This window comes from Bufo bufo, chromosome 7, assembly GCF_905171765.1.
Source record: "Bufo bufo chromosome 7, aBufBuf1.1, whole genome shotgun sequence".
Classification (NCBI taxonomy): Eukaryota; Metazoa; Chordata; class Amphibia; order Anura; family Bufonidae; genus Bufo; species Bufo bufo.
In genome coordinates this window covers 78,436,981-78,456,757 of record NC_053395.1, presented here as the reverse complement: position 1 = coordinate 78,456,757, position 19,777 = coordinate 78,436,981, and positions in this window count along the sequence as shown.

Here is a 19,777-nt window from a genome sequence, read left to right as displayed (position 1 = left end):
TGTCCTGTAGCCCATCTCAGCCTTGTGCAGATCTACAATTTTGTCCCCGTGTCCTTAGACAGCTCTTTGGTCTTGGCCATGGTAGAGAGGTTGGAGCGTGATTGATTGACTGTGTGGACAGGTGTCTTTTATACAGGTAACAAGTTCAAACAGGTGCAATTAATACAGGTAATGAGTGCAGAGTAGGAAAACTAATAGGTCTGTGAGAGTCAGAATTCTTGCTGGTTGGTAGGTGATCAAATACTTATTTCATGCAAGAAAATGCAAATTAATTATTTAAAAATCATACAATATGATTTTTGATTTTTTGATTTATATTTTTATTATAAGTTTCAAGGTATAACAATAGGTAACAGGGATACCAAGGTTTCGGCTCGCAGGCCACATTAATGAGTTATTACAGGATAGGTAAATGGTAGATATAAAAGTGTTGCGCCATTCATATTTTGATACACGAATCAATCACTATCAATCTTTAGAGAGGCATAAGGTGAATAAGGTACATGCAGTGAATGAGAGGCAGGAAAGGCTGTCATCAGAGTATTTAAGTCTATGGCATGAAGTAAAGGAGTCTTTCGTTCGGGTGGCCTAGTGTGTAGAATGGTGTTGCTAAGTGGTAACATTTTTACATTCCATTCTATTAAATCTTCGATGAACCACACTGTGAATTGGGGGATCTATACTTAGACCACAGTGACCATTTTTTGAGGAAAGATACATGTGTACGTGTTTCCCAAGAGGATAGCTCCTCAAACCTATGAATCTGGTCAACTTTTTGGATCCATTGTTCTAGGGATGGGGCTACAGATTGTAGCCAATGTTTCGGGAACTGTAATCGGGCTGCAAGCAGCATCTGCATGAATACAAATGGAGGTTTTGCATCTCCCCTGTCTTGAGAAAGGGATAAGAGGGCAACTTGAGGAGAGGGATGGATTGAGGTGCCACAAACTTTATTTGCAATTGAGAAGATCTCGCCCCACCATTTAAGGATAAGGGGGCAGGTCCACCAAATGTGAAGAAAGGTTCCTTTCTCCCAAAGGCACCTCCAGCAGGCGTCAGAGGCAGACATGGCATATCTGGATGATTTATCTGGTGTGTTATACCATCTGGTGAGGATTTTATATCCATTTTCCTGGATTCTGACACAGCGGGAGGCCCTGTGGGGAGAATCCAGCAGTTTAGGTAATGATTCATGAGGTATTGTAATGTTCAGGTCTTGTTCCCATTGAGACACAAAGGATGGCTTAGCTAACATGGGGGGTAACCGCAGTTTACTGTAGACCTGTGAAACGAGTTTTCTGGGTGTTGAGCGTAAAGAAATCTGAGATTCCAGCCAGACTTGTGGCCGAAGAAGGTCCCCAAATTTGATATGTTGTTTCAAATAAGCTCTAATGTAGGCAACTGAGAGGAAGTCTCGCGGATGGGGGTTAAGCAAGGCATTTGTATCTTTTAAGTCCATCCACTCTCCAGTTTGGAGGGCTAAAGAGGTTACAGAAATAGTGGAGGATAACAGTCCTATTGAGGTAGCGCTTCTTAGGGTAGAAGGAGCTGTGTTTAGGACATCAATTACAGATAGAGTGGGAGAAGGGAATGGGATATGGCAATATGTAGAGGAGGTCCACTTCCATGCCTCAAGCGTGGCTTTGAGAATTGGATAGTGGGACATAGAACCCGGACAAACCAACTTATGACCTAAGAAGTGCTCTGGCTGGCATGTTCAATATGTCTCGCTCTATCTGTACCACTACGGAGGGAGGGGAGAGACACAGCCATGCAATTGCACGTGAGAGAAGGATGGCCTTCCCGTACAGCTCAGGGTTTGGTAAATCTATTCCCCCAGCATGTCTATGCTTGGTGAGGAGAGCAGATGATAATCTCGCTTTCCTTCCATTCCAGATGAAGGATCTGAATTTTTGCATAATTGTGTCATAATAGTGTTTGGGGACCGGGATGGGAAGGACTTGCTGCATATAAGTAAGTAGGGGGAGTATTAGGGAGGAGAGAAGGTTTTTGCGACCAAACCAGGACAATGTCGGGTTGGAGCGGGCCAGATTATCTATTGCTTCAAAAAGAGATTGTTTTAAGGGGGTGTAGTTAAGAGAAAAAAGTTCAGTTATTTCAGAACTGATCTTAACCCCTAAATATGTAATGTTGGGAGAGGTCCAATTAAATGGGGAGTCCATCATCAGTTGATGCCTAGTTGTCCGGGATAGGCCTGAGCAAAGGACTAATGATTTGCTGGCATTAATTTTGAAATCTGACAAAATGCTATATGTATTCAAATGAGTCTGAATTCGAGGCATGGAGACCTTCGGATTGACTGTCATCATCAGAACGTTATCTGCGAAGGCGGCTAATTTCTGTTCCCTACCTCCCAAACATAGACCCACTACCTCCTGGTCCAATCTTATAGTTGCCAGTAATGGCTCAAGAGCCAAGATAAATAAGAGGGGTGATAAGGGACAGCCCTGACGTGTCCCGTTTCTAATGGAAAATGGAGCGGATATGGTACCATTGACTAGAACTGAGGCAGATGCATGTTTGTACATCGAAAATGTCGCTTGAATAAAGGAGACAGGTAAGCCAAAATTTGATAGGACGTGTTTTAAGTATGACCAGTTAACTCTGTCGAATGCTTTTTCCGCATCTGTGCTGAGTAAAAGCAAGGGGGAGAAAATCCGTTTAGCATGGCAGAGGGTATTAATCACCCTAGTGGTGTTATCTTTGCCTTCCCTATTGCGGATAAAGCCGACCTGATCTCCATGGATTAATTGAGGGAGGAGGATAGCTAATCTGCTGGCTAGCATCTTGGCCAGGAGTTTGAGGTCTATGTTTAGGAGGGAGATGGGTCTATAATTGGAGCACAACAGCATCTTTCCCTTCTTTAGGGATGAGAGTGATGTTGGCCGCAGTCATACAGTGGGGGAAATAATTATTTGACCCCTCACTGATTTTGTAAGTTTGTCCAATGACAAAGAAATGAAAAGTCTCAGAACAGTATCATTTCAATGGTAGGTTTATTGTAACAGTGGCAGATAGCACATCAAAAGGAAAATCGAAAAAATAACTTTAAATAAAAGATAGCAACTGATTTGCATTTCATTGAGTGAAATAAGTATTTGAACCCTCTAAAAAAAAAAGACTTAATACTTGGTGGAAAAACCCTTGTTTGCAAGCACAGAGGTCAAACGTTTCTTGTAATTGATGACCAAGTTTGCGCACATTTTAGGAGGAATGTTGGTCCACTCCTCTTTGCAGATCATCTCTAAATCCCTAAGGTTTCGAGGCTGTCTCTGTGCAACTCTGAGCTTGAGCTCCCTCCATAGGTTTTCGATTGGATTAAGGTCCGGAGACTGACTAGGCCACTCCATGACCTTAATGTGCTTCTTCTTGAGCCACTCCTTTGTTGCCTTTGCTGTATGTTTTGGGTCATTGTCGTGCTGGAACACCCATCCACGACCCATTTTCAGTTTCCTGGCAGAGGGAAGGAGGTTGTCGCTCAGGATTTCACGATACATGGCTCCGTCCATTTTCCCGTTTATGCGAATAAGTTGTCCTGTGCCCTTAGCAGAAAAACACCCCCAAAGCAAAATGTTTCCACCCCCATGCTTGACGGTGGGGACGGTGTTTTGGGGGTCATAGGCAGCATTTTTCTTCCTCCAAACACAGCGAGTTGAGTTAATGCCAAAGAGCTCTATTTTGGTCTCATCAGACCACAGCACCTTCTCCCAGTCACTCTCTGAATCATTCAGGTGTTCATTGGCAAACCTCAGACGGGCCTGCACATGTGCCTTCCTGAGCAGGGGGACCTTGCGAGCCCTGCAGGATTTTAATCCATTGCGGTGTAATGTGTTTCCAATGGTTTTCTTGGTGACTGTGGTCCCTGCTAATTTGAGGTCATTAACTAACTCCTCCCGTGTAGTTCTAGGATGCTTTTTCACCTTTCTCAGAACCATTGACACCCCACGAGGTGAGATCTTGCGTGGAGCCCCAGAGCGAGGTCGATTGATGGTCATTTTGTGCTCCTTCGATTTTCGAACAATCGCACCAACAGTTGTCACCTTCTCTCCCAGCTTCTTGCTAATGGTTTTGTAGCCCATTCCAGCCTTGTGCAGGTCTACAATTTTGTCTCTGACATCCTTGGACAGCTCTTTGGTCTTTCCCATGTTGGAGAGTTTGGAGTCTGCTTGATTGATTGATTCTGTGGACAGGTGTCTTTTATACAGGTGACTAGTTAAGACAGGTGTCCTTAATGAGGGTGACTAATTGAGTAGAAGTGTCTAACCACTCTGTGGGAGCCAGAACTCTTAATGGTTGGTAGGGGTTCAAATACTTATTTCACTCAATGAAATGCAAATCAGTTGCTATCTTTTATTTAAAGTTATTTTTTCGATTTTCCTTTTGATGTGCTATCTGCCACTGTTACAATAAACCTACCATTGAAATGATACTGTTCTGAGACTTTTCATTTCTTTGTCATTGGACAAACTTACAAAATCAGTGAGGGGTCAAATAATTATTTCCCCCACTGTATCTCTTGAGAGAGGAATTCCCTGTAAAGTTTGGTTACAGACTTCTAAAAGATGAGGGAATAGGAGTTCGTGAAAAGTTTTGTAGTAGGCTAGTGGAAGGCCGTCGGGGCCTGGACTCTTTCCTGATGGCATTTGGTTCATTGCTTTTTTGAGCTCTTTTAGGGAAAAGGGGGCTTCTAGGGCCAACTTCTGTTTTGGGGATATGGTAGGGAGTTTGGCGGCTTCTATAAAGGATGATATGGCAGAGGCACGAGTTTCCAAGTCTACAGTTGAGGGAAGGTTATAAAGATCATTATAGTAGGAGCGAAAGTGGGCGGCAATCTGGATAGTGGAGAAGATGGGAGTCCCTTCCTGTGAGGATAGCTGATGTACGTAATTTGCGGATCTCCTTCCTTTAATTCTGTTCATAACAAATTTGGTGGCCTTATCTCCGTGGGCGAAAAATTTATGTTGGGAGCTCATGTAATATTTGGCTGCTCTGGAGGTTAGAAGGGATCTGAGTTTGGCTCTATATCCCGATAGCTCCTGGAATTGTGGGTCAGAGGGCTTAATTTTGTGCTGAGATTCGAGCCTCTGGATATTTTTTAAAGTTTCATCGATTTCTCTCTCTCTAACTTTTTTTTGATGCGTGCCTATGCTAATGAAATGACCCCTGATTACTGGCTTGTGAGCGTCCCAGAGAGTATTTATCGGAAGCTCCGGGCTTTTGTTTAGGGAGAAGTATTCTATGATGTGCTTGGAAATCGCTTCAATTGAGTCCTGGTATCCTAAGAGGGACTCATTCAGGCGCCAGTTGAAGCACGATGGAGTTTCGTGGGGAGCTAGAACTGTTATAAAAATGGGGGAGTGGTCTGATAAGTGTATAGAACCTATAGATGACTTTTGGCATAAATGTATATGTTCTTTGGAGATAAACAGGTAATCTATTCTGTGATAAGTGCCATGCATAGAGGAATAGAACGTGAAATCTGAGGTGTTAGGGTGGTGAGATCGCCACACATCTATTAAATGTAAATCCCATAAGGAATTCCTAATTGTTTTTAAGGACTTATTAGAGTGGGATGATTTGTGAGAGAAGATATCTAGCTGTGGCAGGAGAGCCACGTTTAAGTCGCCCTCTGTAACCACTATACCCTCCTTGAAGGATTCTATGATTGGGAAAATGTCAGAGAACCAGCGGGATTGGCCAGAGTTAGGGGCATATAAGTTAATAAAGGTATAGATCTGAGGTCCAATGGTGCCCTTAAGTAGGATATATCTTCCATCTGGATCCAATATTTGGCTGGCAAATTTGAAGGGAATTTTCCTTTGCATTCCTATACTGACCCCACTAGAAGCTGATGAACTACCTCCACAGTGGTACCAGTTGGAGTAATGGGAAAAGCGCATGTCAGGGTAATGGTTGAAGCGATAATGTGTCTCTTGTAGGAAAATCACTCCAACCCCGGCTTTTCTTAGAATGGCAAAGATTTGGCTCCTTTTTGATGGGGAGTGAAAACCCTTGACATTGTAAGAAGTTACCACTAGGTCAGTCATTAAGTAAGGTGTGTGTGGGGGTACCTTGTAGCTGATGGGACCTTCCCCAAGAGAGTATGGCAGGTTTGTGGGAATCTGCTGTATCTTAGAAATTGCAGGCGAGAGGAGTTCACTCCATGCCGATGGTGGAGACAAATACCTTGGTTGGAGAATAAGGATATAAATAGGAAGGGGAAACAGAACATAACGGGTTAAACAAACAATACATGAAAAAACAGACATAATGAAGTATGTCATATTAAGGAGGGGTTTAAGTGGTCTGGAGACCGTATAACGCCCAGGTAAGGGCAGTTTTTTGGTAAGAAAGGGAAGAAAACCTTTGAGGAAAAAGGCCACATTAAATCACAATAATGGTGAAGCCATGACTTTAAGTAAGACAAATTTGAGGTTTCTAGGTACCATCATAATCTAAAGGAATCTGGCGAGGGACACATTAGTCCATCTAGTGTTCTTGAGAAAGACTTCTTGGGTTAAGGTGCTGGCCTCTTTTCTTAGAACGGGAGGACTTCGGTGTACGGAGAACTTCAAAAGGGACCACATTGGGAATATCAGGCAGGATGCTTAGGTCTTGAAAGAGTTCCCAGTTTTCAATTGGCATAAGAGGAACATTCAATAACTCGTAAATTGCCGTGAGATCTGTGAAAGATGATATATTAACCCTCTTGCCTGCATATGTAAAAGTTAGCCCAAATGGATAGGACCAACGATACAAAACTTTGTTGGATCGGAGCCAGTCCGTCAGGGGCTTGAGGGATCTGCGTTTCTTCAGGGTTGATGGGGCTAAATCCTGGAATATCTCGACCCTGGAATCTTCATAAACCAGGCCAGGGTGATTATGCGCAGAATCCAGAATGGCAGTTTTCACTTGAAAGTTAAGGAGCTTGCATATGATGTCCCTGGGTGGTTCGGTAGGTTTGGGCTTGGGCCTCAGGGCTCTATGCGCCCGTTCTATGATAATTTCTTGCGGATGGTCAGGGCCCAGTAGTGATCCGCAAATATCTATGATGGCGGCCGACACTTCCCCAGGGGAGACCGATTCTGGTACGCCTCTGAATCTCAGATTGTTTCGGCGCCCCCTATTTTCCTGATCCTCTAGTGAATTGTGGAGGTCATTTAGATATGAGGCGCAGCGTCGGAAGGAATCTGACACTGAAGCCTGGTGGTTTAGTATCGCTGCTTGATGTGTTTCTAAGGACTCCACACGTTCCCCTACATGCCTCACCTCGTGTCTGCATGCAGATAGCTCAGCAAGGATCGGCTCCATTACTCTGTTTAGAGCACGGTCGAGGTATTTTCTTGTGATCGGCAGCTCAGTGGTGGATTGGGTGCCTTCTGAATCGCTTTCCCCTTCCGACAGTGTAGATGTGCGCTTCGGGGCTTTAGGCTGTGGCGTCGGCGCCATCTTGGGTTCTCTAGCAGCTACCGTGGCGGCGGCTTTCTTGAGAAATTTCTCCATATCTCCGCCAGAGATTTGGTTCTTAGAGGGAGCAGGTGGGTCACCGTGCTTAGCGTTCCCAATCTTGACCATTTTTGCTAGTTAAAGCTAATTTTTGCTGGCGTTAGGGACGAGTCTCCTCACAGAGCAGAGAGCTATGCGACCATCTTCATCCGGCGCAAGCTCCGCCCCCCCATACAATATGATTTTCTGGATTCTTTTTAGAGTCTGTCTCTTACAGTTGAAGTGTACCTACGATAAAAATTACAGACCTCTCCATTCTTTGCAGTTGGGAAAACTTGCAAATTCGTCAGTGTATCAAATACTTATTTCCCCCACTGTATATAGCGCCACCATATTCAGCAGTGTTTAACAATTCAGTGGGTTTATGTACAAAACAAAATACACCACAAAGTTACTGGGTAATATATAACTGAAACACTAGGAGTGAGGGCCCTGCACGCAAGAGCTTACAATCTATGAGGAAGTGAGGGTGACACAAAAGGTAGTTAGCAGTTATATTAAAGTAGTCCAGTGATCTTTGTACTTAAAAGAAGTGTTGTAGACTGATCTGCGTGTTCTAGTGCTTTGGGTATAGGACTGTCAGAAGATTGAGTTCAGGTCTGAAGAGTTGGGGAGGGGGTTACCGTGGGACAGTCAATTTAGCCCCCTTAATGCCAATTAATTATTGCTCATGTATGTATGTATGTTTAAAGTGTGCATTGTGAACGTTTGTGTAATGTGCATTTAACATAAATGGGTGTACGGTATGTATGTAATATACAGCATGTAATGTGCAAGTATAAATGTAGTATTTTATATGTGTATCAAGTATGTACTGTATGTGTGTAATGTGAATGTGTAGGTAATGTGCATGTTTATGTCAATTTTGCATGTAATGCCTATGTATTTGTCTGTGAATCGTGTATATATTTGTTTCTAATGTGTGTGTGCGTATCATATAGCAGTACTTTATTTGTGTGTAGGATGTCAGTACTTTGTTTACATGTATTGTAGTGGCATGCATGTTATGTTACATTTTATTGGGATGATTTAGTTACGTTCTAGTTACTTGCATGTATATGAGGGGGTCAGCATGCAAATGACATATTAGATAAAGAAATACAAAATGTAAAGAACTAATTATATATTTTAAATAACAAAAAATAAACTTTAGTTTGAGTTTATAGTGCATCAGTGGATCCAAATGAACCCACATGTCAATGTGATCATAGAGAAGTAAGTGATAAGAAATTAAATAATAATGTATTTCACTGACATGTTTGTGAATTATGTTTTTCTTATGGAGCCTATAACATATTTTCTTAACTTTCAGTTTATTTGCGTGCTGACAAAAAGGGCAAGGAGCTGTGAAATAACTAAACCATGAGAATAAAGTGTTTCTAGAATTTTCAATTTCATCCAGTCATGTATTTATGATGTGTTTTCTATGTAAGCCTGGCATTCTTCTGGAGTGTAGATAAATAGATCACTTTTCTTTTCTATAGAGAATTTTATCAAAAAAAAAAAAAAAAAAAATGAAAAAATCCATACCTAAGGCATGGTGATGCTTTACAAAGTGAAAAAAATATAACAAAAATTAAAAATGCACAAACGCACAAATCCTGGATTTTGTTGGAAAGGAAAGATTGCTGGGTATTTCAGTGTTGATATGTTGTGGCAGTAAAAAAGTGTGTTTCATAATTCTTTATTGACTTACAGGTAATATCTGGCCACAGTGTTTTATGCCTGAAAACATGACAAAAACTCCATGAAAAGTCTGCAAAAACTGCAGCATTTTTCCTATTATTCCATGTGTGAAACCACCCTTAGGCTTCGTTCACATTTCCGTGTCCATTTGATGTCCATGAAAAACAATCTGTTGGCATTTCATAGTTGAAGATTTCCATGTAGAATTTGTGTTTGTGACGTATGTCTGTTTTTTTTTTGCCCTCCATGTGTCATCCATATTCCATGGACACTGCTGAGCTGAAAATTAATTTCCAGAGCATCTCCTACTAGTGATCAGTCAAAAACGGACCAAACATGGATTCCATCCGTGTTGTGCCAGTGATCTTTGATGGACCACTGACATAAGCCTCATTCACATGTCAGTGTTTTGGTCAGTGATTTCCATCAGTGATTGTGAGCCAAAACCAGGATTAGAGCCCCCACAGACATAAGGTATAAGGGAAAGATCTGCATCTGTTCTGTGTTTAGAGCCACACCTGGTTTTGGCTCAAAATCACTGATGGAAATCCCTGAATGTGTGAATGAGGCATTAAATGGGCATGTTTAGTCCACATCATGGACCAAAGTAGTGCATGTCTCTGTGATTTTATCACTAACCGATGGTCAGTAAAAAACTATTGTAAAGTGAACGAACACATTAAAATTAATAGTTACGCGTTCTGTCTGCGGAAAATGTTGGCAGCACATGTCAGTGAAAAATGTAAGTGTGAAAGAGGCCTTACACTGGAGTACTCAGCAAAACCAAGTAATCATGCAATTTATAACTAACAAAAAAAGGCAACATATTGAATCAATGTATGAAAATTTTAGCACACCATAACATCTAGAATTAAAAAGAACTTTCTTAACCTCTTGCCTACCGTCGCATGACTAAACACCGTGGTGGTAGGCTCTTATCTGTAACCGTTGCATAAAAGTGTCGGGGTACATCACGATCTGCTGACGCCCCATGTCGCTGAAGATCGCTGTGACTGCGCTGTCATTAGACAGCTCTGGTCACTAGTGATGTACGAACATTGGCCGGGGCGGTTCGCGAATGTGCATTCGCGCTCGAATGTTCGAACCGTGTGTTCGCAGCGGTCCCCATAGACTTGATCGGCAGGCGAACCTGAAAAACCTTCAGGTCATAATTGCAGCCACCAAATAATTACTAGAAGTGCACAAATAGTCCCACAACATGGACAGTGACATACCAGATTTATTATTCGAATTTGCGATCTCCCTTCATCATTTTTTCAATGCGAAATATCGGCAATGTAATTTTCGCGTATGTGCAAACTACAGCAACTGGTTTCCACCAGACTGAAGTTGGATGCGATCAGAAAAGATGGTTGGCAACAATTTTTGCAACGTTGAGGAAGAACTTCTCACTGTGAGTAATTTGACATTAACATAGTAACATAGTACATAAGGCCGAAAAAAGACATTTGTCCATCCAGTTCGGCTTGTTATCCTGCAAGTTGATCCAGAGGAAGGCAAAAAACCCTGTGAGGTAGAAGCCAATTTTCTCCACTTTAGGGGAATAAAAAATTTCTTCCCGACTCCAATCAGAATAACTCCCTGGATCAACGACCCCTCTCTAGTAGCTATAGCCTGTAATATTATTACGCTCTAGAAACACATCCAGGCCCCTCTTGAATTCCTTTATTGTACTCACCATCACCACCTCCTCAGGCAGAGAGTTCCATAGTCTCACTGCTCTTACCGTAAAGAATCCTCTTAAAGCAGTGTATTTGATTACATGTCACATGCATGTTATAACAATCGCTGTATATGCAGATTGAGTGTTTAAAAAAAAGGCCCATTGTGAAAATCCCTAATGATGCAATTTTTTTTTCGCGCTACATACTACTTCACATTATATAAGGTCTCATGAGATATTACTGATTGGTGCACTAAGTATTGTTGTGAGAAATTTTCAGGCCCTAAAAATTAGTCAATAGGCATTCACCTGACAGCAAACAACTTTGTAGGATTCTGTGGCTGGAGGTACATTAGGTGGTCACAGGATAAAATTGTAACTGTCGGCCAGTACAGCCCACAAAAATTAGGCATTCAACGGACATAAAAGACCTTTTATGCCGCTGTATTTACCCAAGACAGGGACCATGATTTGTTCTGGGTGGTGGCGGATATTTGTGGGCTGTCATGAGGAAATTAAATCAAACATGGTCGACTTGTCACATGTGTTGAATTCCTCCGAGATCCATGTCTCTTTCATTTTTAGAAATGCAAGGTAGCCCACACTCACGTAAGCTAGGTGAGTGCACTTATCAGTCACGATCCCCCCTGCTGCGCTGAATGTCCTTTCGGACCAGTAGAAATTATTGGTTCCAATAGTGTTTGTCACTCTGTGTAGATGCAGAAACGCAGCAAAACCACAAACAAATGCTGCACTACCCAAATGCACTATATAGAAAGTATATTATTGGTATAGAACACCCCTGCTTCAATAAAAAAAATTGGGGGGGGCAACTGGTAAATCACACCAGTAGAAATTATTGGTTCCAATAGTGTTTGTCACTCTGTGTAGCTGCAAACGCAGCAAAACCGCAAACAAATGCTGCAATACCCAAATGCACTATATAGAAAGTATATTATTTATATACACTGCTCAAAAAAATAAAGGGAACACTTAAACAACACAATGTAACTCCAAGTCAATCACACTTCTGTGAAATCAAACTGTCCACTTAGGAAGCAACACTGAGTGACAATCAATTTCACATGCTGTTGTGCAAATGGGATAGACAACAGGTGGAAATTATAGGCAATTAGCAAGACACCCCCAATAAAGGAGTGGTTCTGCAGGTGGTGACCACAGACCACTTCTAAGTTCCTATGCTTCCTGGCTAATGTTTTGGTGACTTTTAAATGCTGGCAGTGCTTTCACTCTAGTGGTAGCATGAGACTGAGTCTACAACCCACACAAGTGGCTCAGGTAGTGCAGCTTATCCAGGATGGCACATCAATGCGAGCTGTGGAAAGAAGGTTTGCTGTGTCTGTCAGCGTAGTGTCCAGAGCATGGAGGCGCTACCAGGAGACAGGCCAGTACATCAGGAGATGTGGAGGAGGCCGTAGGAGGGCAACAACCCAGCAGCAGGACCGCTACCTCCGCCTTTGTGCAAGGAGGAACAGGAGGAGCACTGCCAGAGTCCTGCAAAATGACCTCCAGCAGGCCACAAATGTGCATGTGTTTGCTCAAACGGTCAGAAACAGACTCCATGAGGGCCCGTCGTCCACAGGTGGGGGTTGTGCTTACAGCCCAACACCGTGCAGGACGTTTGGCATTTGCCAGAGAACACCAAGATTGGCAAATTCGCCACTGGCACCCTGTGCTCTTAACAGATGAAAGCAGGTTCACACTGAGCACATGTGACAGACGTGACAGAGTCTGAAGACGCCGTGGAGAACGTTCTGCTGCCTGCAACATCCTCCAGCATGACCGGTTTGGCATTGGGTCAGTAATGGTGTGGGGTGGCATTTCTTTGAAGGGCCGCACAGCCCTCCATGTGCTCGCCAGAGGTAGCCTGACTGCCATTAGGTACCGAGATGAGATCCTCAGACCCCTTGTGAGACCATATGCTGGTGCGGTTGGCCCTGGGTTCCTCCTAATGCAAGACAATGCTAGACCTAATGTGGCTGGAGTGTGTGTCACGACTGTGACTGATCCAGACAGGTCTGGGAGGAGAAGGTCGCAGCGACTTGCTACTCGCGATAGCTTGTGAGTTTGCTCCATGGTTCAGGGTATGTCATCCGGGTTTTGCCTTGTGAACCTTTTTGTCCTGACTGGGAGTTTGTAGGCATCCTTCTCAGGTGAGTCCTGTCTGCCACTCCCAGCTACTATATTAGTTTCAGTTTCACTTGCAGTCATTGCCAGATATAGTCCTTACTTCCAGTTCTATTCTGACCTTTGAAGGAGATCGTTTGATGGTGTTGCTGTGGGGCTCTTGTCCGGCGTGGACTGTCGTGATTGGGATCGCCTTCTCTGCTCGTGACTGGATAAGTCTATCTTTGCTATAGATTGTTTGTTGCTGTCTTCCCCTGCTGTTCTCCTAGACATGAGTGATGGTGACTAGTGCTCCCATCGGCCTTTTCCCACTCTAGGCTTGTTAGGGTGACTGAGGGTTTAGGCATCCTGCTCGCCGCACGGGTTCACACCCCGTCTAGGGTATCAGGGGAGACAGGTGCCAGCTTAGGGTTAGTCAGGGGTGGCCATACTATTCCCATCCATAGATAAGGGTCCCCCTTCCCCTCCATCTGGTGCGACACGACTGCTACTGGGATAGCGGTCGTCACAGTATATCTGGCCTTTTAAAAAAATTAAAAAAAAGTGACATCTCTTTTTTTTTTTTTTTTTTGCTTGCTGTTTTGCTTTGTATTTTTATGTTCCAACTATGGATCCGGTTACGGTTTTGGCGAAACAATTACAGGGATTATCCCTTGAAGTGGCAGAATTAAAAGCAACAGTGCTGCAGCAGCAGCAATCCTTGGGTTCCACCGTTGCTACAGGAAACCAAGGTACTCCTGAGCCAAAAGTGGCTTTACCTGATAGGTTCTCAGGAGGGAGAGACCAATTTGTAACCTTCAGAGAAGCTTGCAAATTGTTCTTCAGGTTACGCCCTAGATCCTCCGGCGGTGAGGAACAACGGGTGGGCATTGTAATTTCTCTCCTGCAAGGAGATCCGCAGGCTTGGGCTTTCTCCCTACCATCAGACTCTCTGGCCTTACGATCAGTGGAGGAGTTTTTTGAAGCCCTGGGTCTCGTATATGATGACCCGGACAGGGTCTCACTGGCTGAGTCTAAGCTACGTAGACTTCGGCAAGAGAACCGGTCTGCTGAACTATATTGTTCCGAATTCCGTAGGTGGGCTACTGATACGTTATGAAACGACTCGGCCCTTAGGAGTCAGTTCTGCCAGGGGTTGTCTGAAAAATTAAAAGACGATCTGGCAGTATACGAGGTCCCTGGGTCTCTGGAGGCTGCTATGTCTCTGTCCATAAGAATCGACAGACGACTCAGGGAGAGACTATTAAATTTTACGGAGGCCTCTATAGGGCAGGGATCGGTCTGTTATGGTCCAGTCGAACCAATGCAAATAGGGGGCGCCACTAGACGGGTGAATCCTCCTAAGTTCCGCCGTAGGTCAGAAGTTTGTTTTCGTTGTGGGGGGAGGGGTCATTTTGTAAAGGTTTGTCCCTCAGAACCCAAGAGACCACAAACAAAGGAACCGCCGGAAAACTAGAGTCCCCAGATTGTGCGGAGGATAACAGTCTGGGCATATTCGTTTCCTCCATACGCATGTCTCAGTTTTTGTTGTCCGCTACCGTTGAGGCGGGCAATAAGAGTGAGATCTGTTCCGTCTTTTTGGACAGTGGGGCGGGGGTCAACTTGGTGGATTCACGGTTTGCTCAGGCTCTGGGTTTTACTCCGGAACAAATAAGCTGAACTATTCCTGTTTTTGCCATCGACTCCTCCCCTCTTACTCAGAAAGAGTTAACTCAGATCATCCATAATATCCATCTGCAGGTAGGGGACCTCCATAAAGAGCATATCTCTTGTTATGTCCTGGACGGTCTTCCGGCTCCTATGGTATTGGGGCTTCCCTGGCTGGTGACTCACAATCCAGGGGTGGATTGGCAGGCCGGGGAGATTGTGGAGTGGAGTGAACATTGTAAGGACAACTGCTTGAGTAGTAGGTGCTCTACACTCTCTGTAACATCTTTACCTGCCTTTCTGTCAGATTTTATGGATGTGTTCTCTGAGAAGGGTTGTCAGGGGTTACCACCTCATCGTCCATATGATTGCCCGATTAATCTATTACCTGGGGCAAAACTACCTAAAACCCGGTTATACAATCTTTCCGGCCCGGAGAGGAAGGCTATGAAAGATTATATTTCGGAGAGTTTGGCTAAGGGACACATCAGACCCTCTTCTTCACCTGTGGCTGCAGGGTTCTTTTTCGTTAAAAAGAAAGATGGGGGCCTACGTCCTTGCCTGGATTTCCGGGAATTAAACCGGATAACTATCCGAGATCCCTATCCTCTTCCTCTCATTCCCGACCTCTTTAATCAGGTTGCTGGTGCTAAATGGTTCTCCAAAATGGATCTCAGAGGAGCCTATAACTTGGTTCACATCAAAGAGGGGATGAGTGGAAGACGGCTTTTAATACTCCGGAAGGGCATTATGAAAATCTGGTCATGCCATTTGGTCTTACTAATGCGCATGCAGTATTCCAACATTTTGTCAACGATATTTTTAGTCACCTTATCGGGAGATTTGTTGTGATATATCTTGATGACATCCTGGTCTATTCCCCGGATCTGGATACACATAAGATCCATGTGAGACAAGTGCTGCAGATATTAAGGGCCAACAAATTGTTTGCTAAGTTAGAAAAATGTGTGTTCGCCGTAAAAGAACTGCCATTTCTGGGGTATGTGTTGTCAGATTCAGGTTTCCGCATGGATCCAGAGAAAGTCCGGGCGATTATAGACTGGGATCTGCCTGAGAACCTGAAGGCATTGCAACGCTTCCTGGGGTTTGCCAATTTTTATAGAAAGTTTATAAAGAACTATTCCTTGGTGGTCAAACCACTGACGGACATGACCCGAAAGGGATCCGATTTTTCCAAATGGTCACATGCAGCCAAAACTGCCTTTGCATCTCTGAAGGAGAGATTCACCTCGGCCCCTATTCTCGTACAGCCAGATGTCTCGCTTCCTTTTATTGTAGAGGTTGACGCATCAGAGGTGGGGGTGGGAGCGGTACTATCTCAGGGCCCATCCCCTGGTGAATGGCGTCCGTGTGCTTTCTTTTCGAAGAAATTATCTACTGCAGAAAGGAACTATGATATTGGCAACAGGGAACTTTTGGCTATTAAGTTGGCTTTTGAGGAGTGGCGTCATTTTTTGGAGGGGGCGGTTCATCCCGTTACGGTGATTACTGATCACAAAAACTTATTATATCTGGAGTCTGCTAAACGTCTCACCCCTAGACAGGCTCGGTGGTCGTTATTTTTTAATAGGTTTAATTTTGTAATAACCTATCGCCCGGGGGCAAAAAATACTAAGGCGGATGCATTGTCTCTAAGTTTTCCTGGAGGGGGTGATGTTGAGGTACCAGAGCCCATTTTTCAAAAGGGGGTGGTGGTCTCTGCATTACACTCAGGTTTAGAGGGGAGGGTGTTGGAAGCTCAGGGGGACGCCCCGGCCTCCTGCCCCTCGGGTAAACTGTTTGTGCCAGAAAATTTACGCCTGGAGATACTAAAAGAACACCATAACTCCACACTGGCAGGACACCCAGGTAGTAGGGCAACCTCTGAATTAGTGTCTCGTCGGTTCTGGTGGCCTAAGTGGCACCAGGAGGTGTTGAATTTTGTGTCTGCATGTGCTACCTGTGCTCGTTCTAAGGTAGATCATACTCGTCCGGCAGGGCGTCTTTTACCTCTAGCCATCCCCAACAGGCCTTGGACGCACCTATCAATGGATTTCATTACGGATCTACCAGTGTCAGCGGGGAAAACTGTTATTCTTGTAGTTGTTGACAGATTCAGTAAAATGGTGCACTTTATTGCTCTTGCCGCATTGCCTAATGCTAACACACTGGCTCAGGTTTTTATTGACCACATCGTGAAGCTTCACGGGGTCCCTTCCGATATTGTTTCGGATCGTGGTACCCAATTAGTTTCTAAATTTTGGAAAGCTTTTTGTTCTCGTTTAGGGGTTCATCTGTCGTTTTCTTCATCTTTCCATCCACAGTCCAACGGTCAGACTGAACGTACCAATCAAAACCTAGAGACATATTTGAGATGCTTTGTTTCCGAAAATCAGGAGGAATGGTCATCTTATTTACCGTTAGCCGAGTTTGCCATTAATAATCGTCGTCAAGAATCCAGCGATAAGTCACCATTTTTTGGTGCGTATGGTTTCCATCCTCAGTTTTGTACGTTTAGTGAGGGGGGGCCGTCTGGGATTCCCGAGGAGGAACGATTTGCGTCTTCACTTTCTTCAGTGTGGCAGAGTGTGCAAGAAAGTTTGAAGAGAATGGGTGGTAGATACAAACGTGTGGCTGATAGGAGGCGCTCTGAAGGTCCGGACCTTGGGGTGAATGACTTGGTGTGGTTGTCTACCAGAAATATCAAGTTGAAGGTTCCCTCGTGGAAATTAGGTCCGAGATTTATTGGTCCTTATAGGGTAATTAAGATCATTAACCCGGTGGCTTTTCGTCTGGAGCTACCTCAGACTCTAAGGATCCATAATGTCTTCCACAGATCTCTGCTTAAGAGATATGTAGAACCTCCTGAACCATTGCCACTACCGCCTCCACCGGTGGTTGTTGATGGCAGTCTTGAGTTTCAGGTAGAAAAGATTGTTGACTCACGATATGTTAGCCGCTCTCTTCAGTACCTGGTGCACTGGAGAGGTTATGGTTCCGAAGAGAGAATGTGGGTTCCAGCTTCAGAGATAAAAGCGGACAGACTCATTCAGGCTTTTCATAGCTCCCATCCGGAGAGGCCTGGTCTTGAGGGTCCGGGGGCCCCTCGTAGAAAGGGGGGTACTGTCACGACTGTGACTGATCCAGACAGGTCTGGGAGGAGAAGGTCGCAGCGACTTGCTACTTGCGATAGCTTGTGAGTTTGCTCCATGGTTCAGGGTATGTCATCCGGGTTTTGCCTTGTGAACCTTTTTGTCCTGACTGGGAGTTTGTAGGCATCCTTCTCAGGTGAGTCCTGTCTGCCACTCCCAGCTACTATATTAGTTTCAGTTTCACTTGCAGTCATTGCCAGATATAGTCCTTACTTCCAGTTCTATTCTGACCTTTGAAGGAGATCGTTTGATGGTGTTGCTGTGGAGCTCTTGTCCGGCGTGGACTGTCGTGATTTGGATCGCCTTCTCTGCTCGTGACTGGATAAGTCTATCTTTGCTATAGTTTGTTTGTTGCTGTCTTTCCCTGCTGTTCTCCTAGACATGAGTGATGGTGACTAGTGCTCCCATCGGCCTTTCCCCACTCTAGGCTTGTTAGGGTGACTGAGGGTTTAGGCATCCTGCTCGCCGCACGGGTTCACACCCCGTCTAGGGTATCAGGGCAGACAGGTGCCAGCTTAGAGTTAGTCAGGGGTGGCCATACTATTCCCATCCATAGATAAGGGTCCCCCTTCCCCTCCGTCTGGTGCGACACGACTGCTACTGGGATAGCGGTCGTGACAGTGTGTCAGCAGTTCCTGCAAGACGAAGGCATTGATGCTATGGACTGGCCCGTCCGTTCCCCAGACCTGAATCCAATTGAGCACATCTGGGACATCATGTCTCCCTCTATCCACCAACGTCACGTTGCACCACAGACTGTACAGGAGTTGGCAGATGCTTTAGTCCAGGTCTGTGAGGAGATCCCTCAGGAGACCGTCCGCCACCTCATCAGGAGCATGCACAGGCGTTGTAGGGAGGTCATACAGGCACGTGGAGGCCACACACACTACTGAGCCTCATTTTGACTTGTTTTAAGGACATTACATCAAAGTTGGATCAGCCTATAGTGTGTTTTTCCACTTTAATTTTGAGTGTGACTCCAAATCCAGACCTCCACGGTTTGAAAAATTTGATTTCCATTTTTTTTTTTCTGTGTGATTTTGTTGTCAGCACATTCAACTATATAAAGAACAAAGTATTTCAGAAGAATATTTAATTAATTCAGATCTAGGATGTGTTATTTTTGTGTTCCCTTTATTTTTTTGAGCAATGTATAACACCCCTGCTTCATTTGAATTTTTTTGGGGGGCAACTGGTAAATAACACCAGTAGAAATAATTTGTTCCAATAGCGTTTGTCACTCTGTGTAGATGCGGTAACGCAGCAAAACCGCAAACAAATGCCACCTCTGCCTCAATCAGTTTTTTGGGGGGGCAATTGGTATATCACACCAGTAGAAATTATTTGTTCCAATAGCGTTTGGCACTCTGTGTAGCTGCAGAATCGCAGCAGAACCGCACACAACTGCTGCACATTACAAATGCACTATAATATCATTTCTATTTTAGAAAGTATATTATAAGAATATTACACCCCTCAGTATGTCACATTTATCTATAGCACACCTATACCAGTCCTTAAAAGGACTTTTGTGGCCCTATTTGCTAGCGTTTGGTGTCCCTAACAGTCTGTCCCTGCTCCACACAGCAACCTCTCCCTACACTGGCAAAAGACTGAATGTAAAATGGCGGCCAGATCAGGTTTATTTATAAGGTAGAGGGTTTGTCCATGTGCTAAAATGTCTCAATTGGCTGTCCTATACCACCTGATGGATGTGTCATGGGTCAAAGTTCTTCACAATGTAAAAGAATATGGTGGGCGCGAATATCGCCATATGTTCGCATGTTTGGCGAATCGCAAACGTGCAAAGTTCGCCGCAAAATGACCATCGGGCGAACCGCAAGGCCATCTCTTCTAGTCACAGTGACGAGTGTCGACACCAGCAAAAGCAGTTTGGCTGAGTGGCATCCTTGTAGCAATCTCACTGGGTGCT